Raw genomic sequence first — 10,720 nt, forward strand, 5'->3', positions numbered from 1 at the left:
TTGGTCCTCACCAAGACCATGGCTTTAAACTTTCTTAGTTCCCATCAGCAGTGTTTAAGCGCCCTTACTATGTTCACAGTCTTTGCCAAGGCGACAACACAGCTGAATGTGTTAGAGCTCACTGGTGTAACTCCTCAAGTGAGTGCCATAGGTGTTGAGTGGTTTCACTTCCCACACCTGGGCCATATTGATCTACTGACTATCCCCATAGCAACCAGATAGTGAAGTGGGTCACTTCACAAGGACGTAATAAACACGTCATATTGTATAGTTTGCTCTGATTATCCAAGTTTCATGTCATGGGAATGAATATCCTCCATTTTTAGTTAGTTGATCCAGTTAATTCAAGAAATTACTTTTTTTTTAACTTTCCAAAGATGGAGAAGGTCCCAAACTTAGATAATTTAAAGTGCATTATATAGACTAAAGAGGCCTGGTTCTATAGAGACCAGAATGCTGGGGCTGAATCCAAGGAAATCTGGATTTCATTACAGTCTCTGATGATTAGCTGTTTGATTCTAGACAGGTCTGTTCACCATTAGAGTCTAAGGCACTTCCCTAGCAATTAACCTAAGCATTTAACTAGATCGAAACTAATCTAGTTTGCAAGGAGAGGATCCCATACTGGGAGTTTCCTATAGTGATGACGTGACAGACATTTGTGTGTATATAAAATAATCAGGCCTGAAACAAATAGCCTGTTTCAAAGCAGTCGGCTGGGAGTTATCCTTTGAATTTTTAAGTAGCAGGATAGAGTTTTTAAATTGTATTAGAAATAAAACTTCAAGCCGCAGATTTCTTTAGGTCAGAGCTTAACTTTTTGATAAAACATGGAAACTATTAGATTTAAGATAGTACATGATGAATCTCCTTCGTGAAAAGGAAATTTTTATTAAAGACTGGTATATCCAATAACATGTTTCTTTTTAAAATTTCAAATTAATAAAATGTTTTGCTCTTTCAAATAGTGTTTTTAATACATGGATTGATATATGCAAAATACAACTTAGTTTTATTTCTTTCAATTCAGAAGCATTTGACAAAACTGTCAGCAACTGGATCATCCCTCTGAGATATGATGAGAAAGGAACAAAATAGCCACAGAACACAAAGAAAATGGGTGTCTTGTGTTATACCTCAGAAATTTCTTCTTGCATCTTGTTATAGGCAAAATATGTGTTTACTCTTAAAGTGTGAAGATCTGACGGAATTATAAGGTATTCAAACTGACTTGAGAAAAGATAGCTGTCACTTTAAATATTAGGCACTGGATTGGATAATTAGCCTTGCAAAGGGGGCATTCACAAAACTAAGTTTTCTGATATGAATGTTTTCCTCATGGATAGCCTCAGAAGTCACATCTCAAATCTAGGTCGGGTCTTCATAATCACCATCTGCTTTGCATGGCCTTTTGCCTGAAGCTTGTGCTTGGTGGCGTTCAGTTTTGTCCCACTCTTTGTGACCCCATTTAGGATTTACTTGGCAAATATACTAAGGCAAATTGCCATTCCTTTCCCCATCTCGTTTTATAGATGAGGAAACTGAGGCAAAAGGGACTAAATGAAAAGTCATGCCAGCAAGTGTCTGAGCCCAGATTTGAACTTGGGAAGAAGAATCTTCCTGGCCCTCTATCCACCAAACCATCTAGCTATACCTATTTGTGACAATAACATAACTACAAATCTTTTTTTTAATAAATGTTTTGCCTAGGAGTTACCAATCACTGAAGGTGGGATGAAGCATTCCTATCTCCTTTTTTTGAGATGATAAGCTTAAGGAATTACCAGAGGATGTCAAGTGTCCAGAGAAAATACTGCCCAAAATAGAAACCCAGCACACATTCCCATCTAGAAAAGGGTGCTCATGGGGGAAGGGATTATAATTGTTTATGAATTGTTTCATTTGTTAACATATTGGTTTGTTTTCTTTCCCAAACAAAATAAGTACCAAATAACAAAATATTTACACATAGTATAGTGCCTAGCGCATAGTAGGTGCTAAATATAAATTCTTTTTTCTTTCCAATGTAATAATCAGGGGTCCTCAAACTATGGCCCACGGGCCAAATGTAGCAGCTGAGGACGGTTATCCCCTTCATCCAGGGCTATGAAGTTTCTTTATTTAAAGGCCCATAAAACAACTTTTTGTTTTTAGTATAGTCCAGCCCTCCAACAGTCTGAGGGACAGTGAACTGGCCCTCTATTTTAAAAGTTTGAGGACCCCTGAAAACTGATGAGCTCTGGAGCCTAGGTTTAACCAGCTGGCCTTTGAGATTCCTTCCAATTCAGAGGATATGATACCAGACTTATCAGAATCTCTGAACATTTTCCTGTGTCTTTTCATAGTCAAAGAACTTAATATGTGAAAAACTTAAATTCAGGTGTGGAGAAGGGCACTGATTACAAAGATACCTCTACAGAAGTGTTTTATCTCGTCTGAAACTCCCCTACAAACTTGGCTGGGTCCCAAACTGACTTAGAATTTGAGTGATTGGGATGTAAATGATAAGGCTTACTGCAGAAAATCTGAACTATGATTATAGAGCTATACATATAACTTAATTTGTATAAGAAGCTCAGTTGAGGAATTTCTCTACCAGGGCAGGTTGGAACTTTCTTTCATGTACTTAATAGTCAGTCCTAGAGTAAACTAGAACACTGAGGTTGGATAAGTAATTACAAAGTCACACAATTAATAATCTGTGGCTGGATTCAAACTCAAGGTTTTCCTGACTAACTCTAACATTCTATCTGCTGTGCCACCAGCTGCCATAAAGAAAGTATTTAACTGGCTCCATCACTGGTTGACATCTCTAAAAGTTTACTTGAATTTTTGCATGTTTATAAAACTGAGCTAAGATACTCTGAGACTCTCAATTCCTGACACCAATATCTGATTATTCTGACTGGATTCCTCTTGACTGCAAGCAAGTATAAGATGAATCTTTGATTTCCCAAACAAAATGAGGATTATGTTCAAATCCCCACTACAGAAATCTTATCCTTCCCCCCACCCTCATCTCAAACAAGTACCACCATGCATGTTCATTCTGTCCACCAAGTTTCAGCAAAAGCACATGTTTTATCTTGTTCCCTGTCACCTCTAGGCTTGGCAAAGTGAAAAAACAACAATCCGTTTCCAAGTCTGCCTGTTAAACAATATATCTTTGCAAATAAGCAACATGGCCTACATTCATGAAAAGAAAATGATATAATCATAATCTGTTCTCTAGTTCTCTTGAAGCAAACTTTGAGTTTATCCCTCCCTTTTTTTAAAAAAACCTATGAGTTTCCCTAAAACTGACATTAATTTTCATATTATCACAGAAGTAAAGAAGACAGACCTCAGAGTCAGAAGAGATCTAAGAAGTTAACTAAAAATTATTACTCAAATTAAGCAGCTAGGTAGCAAAATAAATGCAGCGCTGGGTTTGAATCAGGCTGACCTAGTTCCAATCCTGCCTCAGATAGCCGTGTGATACTGGGCAAGTTATTTGACACTTCCACAGCCTTGGTTTCCTTTTTTTTTTTTTTATTTTAGCTTTGGTTTTCTTATCAAATGGAGATAATAATAGCATCTACCTCCCAGATTGAGGCTCAAATGAGAAAACACATGTAAAAGCACTTTGCAAATATTGAAGCATTGTTTGAATGCTATTATTATGAAAACAAAAAGATCAATTAAAAATTTTTTAAATAAGATATCACAGAAAAGAAAACAACAAAGTTTTTTTTTATTATTATTATTATTTCCTAAATGTTTGTAATGTTCTGGGATGCTAAAACCATAGGCATTTCAGCTTCTTTTCCTTTCCAGATGATTCTGTGAATGCATGTCTTAGCCCCTCTAATAGTAATAATTTATATAGTAATTCAATGTTTGCAAAGTATTTTATAATTATTTCATTTGATCCTCACAACTCCGGGTACTATTATCCCCATTATACGGATAAGGAAACTGAGGCAGAGAGGTTAAATGACTTACTCAGTGTGACACAGCTAGTGTCTTGGACAGAATTGGCCTCTGCTTTGGCTTCTTGGAGGCTTGAGTGCAAGAGCACTCCTCCAGTGTCTTATGTGACACAAAAAGAGCCAGGAGCCCCCAAAATTTTGCCAGCTCAACATAAATCCTAACAGAGTTGGTAACCCAACTGCAAAGACTCAGTTAGTGCTTACTGCTGTGATGAGAGACTGAATCTGGGGCAGCTAGGTGGTGCAGTGGATGGAGCACCAGCCCTGAAGTCAGGAGGACCTGAGTTCAAATCTAGCCTAAGATACTTAACACTTCCCAGCTGTGTGATCCTGGGCAAGTCACTTAACCCCAATTGTCCCAGCTGAAAAAACAATAGATTGAATCTGCTCTCAGAGGAACATTGCCTGATTCATCACCTGTCTTGAGGGGATGACTTGGGGCCAAGGCAGACCATGATCCTAAGGAAGTTTTCTACAAGTCCGACTGTGGCCTTATCCAGTTTTGACCCCATAAGATGTGGGGGTAGGGGAAGGAACAAGTACTTGTTAAGAGCCTACTATGTCCTAGGCACTGTGATAAACGCTTAATGAATGTCCTGTTTGGGGGTAATTTATAAATCAATTCAATGGTATTGTGTATCGAGATGGCTATTAAGACCTCATCTCTATTAAGAATTCTCTAAGACTGAAGGGCAGCCAAATGATTGAGCTGGCTGGTTTATGTTTCTTTTCCTCCTTTACTCTCCCAAAAGGAGCCCCTCTTTTATGCCCCTTTGAACAGCGATTCAGAAGGAAAAAAAAAACAATACTGTGCAAAGGGAAATTCCCAACTGATACACAGCTTTTTATGCAAAAATAAGACAGTAACCACAGACAGAGAACAGTCAGTTTTGGTGGTTACAAAGGATTTGAATGTATAAATCATCTAACATGCCAGAAATGGCATTCTAAATGTCAGGTAAAACCCATGCCCACCCAGTGAGTGATTTCCATTGGTAGAGCTAAACAGAAAGAAAGAGGCTCACCACCACAAAGAACTAGCTTAGGTGCTCAGCGGAGATGATGCCCCTCAGAGTTTCAGAAGCTATAATCTATCCCCTCGCCAACCTGGCCTTGAGTCATAAATAGCTTGAAACTCAAGTAGATCCGTCAAGGCTAAATCCATGGCCATCTAACCAGGTTTCAAATGACAAATTCCTCCACATTATAATGATTCAGATCTGAGCTCTAAGAGGGATGAGACAAACCCACTCTTCGTTTACAGAGCCATAACATCCCCATGGGACTTTGCTCCAGGGCCCTGAAATGTATTTATCATTATTTTTATAGGATGCTGTAGTTTAGAGGACATTCATAGCACTCAATCTTTTTGCAGCAAGCTTAGCACCTACTTAGCAGGAATAATGAGCATGGAAAATAGAGAGGCTGCATGGATTGATAGTGAAGGCACTAGACTTGACAACAGGAAAATCTGGGTTCAAAACCTACCTCTAGCTATGTGCCCCCGGGCAAGTCATTAATATTCCATCTGTCTCAGTTTCATCTATGAAACAACAACAGACTCAGATCTCCAAGGTCCTTTGCAGATTTAAATCCCTGTTCCTATGATCTTGAACTACTATATGACCTACTTCTTAATCTTCCTTGCTTCCAAAATGAGTTCCTCCGTGGCAGGCTACCAATGCAGCAGCTTCCCACTAGCATATAAGAGCCCATTTTGTGCCACCTGCCTCCAGCACCAAAAATTATTAGTTATGTTTCTACTTGTTTGTTCTCTTAAATTGACGTGAACTTATATCTTCAGATGAAATGTGCATTTACCTTTTGGGGCCTGAAACGTTCCTTTCAACCTTGACTTGGAACAGAATCCTCAATTACATCTATGGTAACTATATAACATAAGCAGCAAGGTGGTGCCATAGGTGGAATCAAGAAGATTTATCTGTAAAATGAACTAGAGAAGGAAATGGCAAACCACCTCAATATTTTTGCCAAGAAAACCCCAAATGGGGTCACAAGAAACAACTGAACAACAACATATATAACAAGAGGAGAAAAGTGATTTCTATCCCCACTATCTTTGTTTAAGTACACATATTCTAAAGCCTCAAGCATTCAGTTTTAAATTAATGGATCAGCAAAAAAAAAGCTATTAAACTGAGCATACCCTCTGACTCAAGAGTACCATTACCAGGTCTATATCCCAAAGACATCTAAGAAAGAGGGAAAGAATCTATAGAACAACAACAAAAAAATGTTTGTAGCGACTCTTTTTGTAGTGATAACTGATCTATTAGGAACTGGTTGAACAAATAATGGCATAAGAATGTGATGGAAAAGTACTGTGCTCTAAGAAATGAGAGAAGAGATGATTTCAGAAAAACCTAGGAAGATTTGTGTGAAGTGAGCAGAATCAGAACAGCGTATGTAGTAATAGCAATTTTGAACAAAATCAAGGCAAGTACTGGATTTGGAATCAGGACAACTCCATCCTGAGTTCAAATTTGGCCTCAGATGGCCAATAGCTGTGTGACCCTGAGCAAGTCACTTAACACTGTTTGACTCAGTTTTTCACCTGTAAAGTGATATGGAGAAGGAAATGGCAAATCACTCAGTACCTTTGCCAAAAAAAAACTCCAAATAGGATAAAGAAGGTAAAGACTCTTCTTTATCCAATTCAAATTGAAAAAACTGAATTTTGCAGATGAGGAAACTGAGGCACAGAGTGATTAAGCAACTTGTCCAGATTCACCCAGATCCTGTGTTCTAGCCTCTCTACCTCCAAACTCCATAGCAGTGTACAGGTATATGTGAGTGTGAGAGAGAGAGACAGAGACAGAGATACTGCAGAGACAGAGAGAAACAATGACAGAGCATGACAGACAGAGAGACCACAATCCCTGTTGTGGTTTCCTGTTGATCTGTGAGCAGCTGAGACTCTATGAGGCTACTCTGATTGATTATCCTAAAACTTCAATGCCAATCTCAGATTGGGTTTTGTGCTGTGTTTGCAAAGGCTGTCTGGGAATTTGCTCCATTCTCTTTTTCTTGCTCCTGGAGATGCTCAACCCAACACTATTTTATTTTCTCTTCTGGCCTGGCATCTTAACCACATCCTAGAAGAGAAAGACAGTTCCAAGAAGTTATTTTTCTAGGCCAACCAGGCTGACCTAGCTAACAGTGTAGTTTCCCTCTGGCATATGATACTTTTCTCATTACCCTGGCCCCTTCAGGCATACGCCACATTGTGTTGTGCTGGCAAATGCACAGAATCACAGACTGTTGGAGCTTGGTGGGACTTTGGAGGTCACCTTTTCCCATTCCTCCCTATGATAGTTGGAAACTAAGACCCAGGTCTTTCTGCTCTAAATATTAGGGGTTGATGCCTGTAAGCTTCCAGGCCATCTAGTCAAAGGCCATCCTATATACCAGGAACCCATAAGAATATGATTCCCATCCACCCTTCCATTTCTGCTAAGCTATAGAAGTAATTTTCTACGTGGGAGGAAATAAAGTATGGTAGGAAGCCTAGATCTAACAATCAGAAGACCCAGAATCAAGTCTAGCTCTATGATTTGGAGCAATTCAATGCCCATCTCTCGTCTGTTTCATCTTCTGCAAAAAACGGGGATGGTCTAAATCAGGGCTCTCTCATGAGTCCCTTTGGCAATCTGGTGAAGTTTTTTTTTAGCATAATGCTCTGAGCACACAAAATAAAAGGCATAGAAAAGTAAGGGAAACAAGTTATATTGAAATTTTGATTTTGGCCAAGTATGTGCCTGTAATCCCTGCTACTAGGGAAGACTGAGGCTGGGAGATTGCTTGGGCTTAGGAGTTCTGAACCATAGCAGGGCTAAAACCAAACAGGTGCTTGCACTGAATTCAGGGTCAATTTTGTAAGCTTTCACTTCTGGAGGTCAACAATATGTCCAAGGAGGAGCAAACTGGCTCACGTCAGAAATAGTGAAGGTCAAAATTACCAGGCAAACTATCAGTAGGATCAAGCCCTTGATTGGCTACTCTACTTTTAGCCTTGGTGAGTTAGGGAGACACAGGAAAGAAAGAAAGAAAGGAAGAAAGAAAGGAAGGAAGGAAGGAAGAAAAGAAAGAAAGAAAGAAAGAAAGAAAGAAAGAAAGAAAGAAAGAAAGAAAGAAGAAAGAAGAAAAGAAAGAAAGAAAGAAAGAAAGAAAGAAAGAAAGAAAGAAAGAAAGAAAGAAAGAAAGATGAAGGAAGGAAGGAAGGAAGGAAAGAAGGAAAGAAGGAAAGAAGGAAAGAAGGAAGGAAGGAAGAAAGAAAGAAAGAAAGAAAGAAAGAAAGAAAGAAAGAAAGAAAGAAAGAAAGAAAGAAAGAAGAAAAGAAAGAAAGATAGATGAAGGAAGGAAGGAAGGAAGGAAGGAAAGAAGGAAGGAAGAAAAGAAGGAAGGAAAGAAGGAAGGAAGAAAGAAAGAAAGAAAGAAAGAAAGAAAGAAAGAAAGAAAGAAAGAAAGAAAGAAAGAAAGAAAGAAAGAAAGAAAGAAGAAAGAGGGAGGGATGAAGGAAGGAAGGAAGGAAGGAAAGAAGGAAAGAAGGAAGGAAGAAAGAAAGAAAGAAAGGAAGGAAGGAAGAAAAGAAAGAAAGAAAGAAAGAAAGAAAGAAAAAAAGAAAGAAAGAAAGAAAAGGAGAAAGAGAAAGAAAGAAAAGGGGAAAGAGAAAAGAAGAGACAGAGAGATGGAGACAGAAAAATACAAAGAAATCCAGAAACAGATAGACAAAGAAATAGACTCAAAGAGAGAGAGAGAAACAGATAGGGAGGAAAAGAAAGAAGGAAGGAAAAAAAGAATGAAGAGAGAAGAAAAAGAAGGGGGAGAGAAATGGGGACAGAGGAAGAAGAAAAAAGAAAATAAAAATAATTATTAAAATATTTTTTGAAAGAAATCCATGGATCCTAGGTTAAGAACCTCTAGACTAAATTAACTATAAAGGTCTTTAAAGCTAACATTCTGTGCTTCTGAACCTAATGGCTCCCATTTGACATTGGGGGCCTAAAGGGAAAAGTTTTTGGTTAGTGTTAATCTAGGTGACAGAAATTCATGCAGCAGAAAATATCCCCATGGAAAGCATGATGCTCTAAACTAGAAATAGTGGCACCGAATTGTTATTCCTTTGGCTAATGTTTTCCAAAGTCCTCCTAGCAGATTCTTATGGCAAACCAGTTCTCAATGTGTGTCTAATGAATATTAATGATAACCTGAAGCCAGAGATTTTCAACTTAAGGACAAAAATATGGAGGAATTAGCAAAAGATCCAAGAATTGATGGTATCTATTGCAAAAAACTTTGAACACACTAGAAAGCTAAATAACCCAATAGGGCTTTTAGGGACATTATGTCCCAAGCTAAAGGCATGAAATAATTCCAAGGACAAGCCCTGTGAGAATCACCCTTCTGATTTGCTGTGGACTAAGGCTAAAATAGGAGGCAGACAGATGGTTCAGTGGTTAGAACACTGGATCTGGAGTCAGGAAGACCTGAGTTCAAATGCAGCCTCAGACATTTACTAGCTGTGAGATCTAAGGCAAGTCTCTTAACCTCTATTTAACTTAATCCACTGGAGAAGTACATGGCTAACTATTCCAATATCTTTGCCAAGAAAATCCCATGGACACTATGGTTCATAGGATCACAAAAAGACAAATACTCCTGAACATCCATAACAAGGCTAAAATAATATGAACCAAAAGAGAACCTAGAAAAACCAGCAATTTGCATAGCATCCACAGAATTCTCTGTTTTCCTCCACTGACTATGCAACAAAAATTTAAGTTTTTCCTTTAAGATTGTCAAATCTTGTCATTTCCACACATTATTCAGATCCACACAGCTAGAATGAAGTGAGCTGATGCAATTAGTTGGATTCAGCTCAGTTCAATTCCACAAACATTTATTGCATCTAATCTATCCAAGGCACATGAGAAGCGATACGTGTAGTGAATATAGGGCAAGCTTCAGTGTCAGGAAGAACTGGATTCAAATCTTATCTCGAAATACTAGATAGAGGTGTGATTAATCAATCAAAAAGTATTTATTCAGTGCCTACCAAGGCAGCTAGGTAGTGGATAGAGGATTGGGTTTGGAATCAGGAAGATTCATTTTGGGGCTAAATTTGAACTCGGTTTCCTTGACTGCAGACCTGGAGTTGCCAATGAATATAAGTATAATAAGTTTCTTGAATAGGAATTGTCTATATTATCAAAGATCCAGATCAAAAAAATTTATAAAAATTTATAAAGGACAATTATGGATTAACTTCTACCTTCACCCGAATTTTCTAGATAATCGTACCCATATCTTCCTCATTCCTTTAGAGTGATAACAATTTGGACAGATCTTAAATGAATCCATTTATGCATGAAAATACTTTCCTCCCCCCCCCCCCCAGGATCAATACTAGTAACTGGTGGTTATTTAAAGTTTGCAGAACCACTTCCAGGAGGCTTCACTGGATAAATTATTGAGCCTGAAGGCAGAAAGACCAGAATTTACATCTGGGTTCAAACACTTAGTAACTGTCTGGCCCTGGGAAAATCACTTAAACTCTGCCTGCCTCAATTTCCTCATCTATAAAATGAAGATAATAATAGGTTGTTGTGTGGATCAAACAAGATAATATTTGTAGAGAGTTTAGAGCAAATCTTGGCACAGAGTAACACTATCTAAATGTTTGTTTATTTTAATTATTTTAATATCCCCAAAACCAGACAAGGTAGCTC

The sequence above is a fragment of the Antechinus flavipes genome, chromosome 4 (genome assembly GCF_016432865.1).
Source record: "Antechinus flavipes isolate AdamAnt ecotype Samford, QLD, Australia chromosome 4, AdamAnt_v2, whole genome shotgun sequence".
Lineage (NCBI taxonomy): Eukaryota > Metazoa > Chordata > Mammalia > Dasyuromorphia > Dasyuridae > Antechinus > Antechinus flavipes.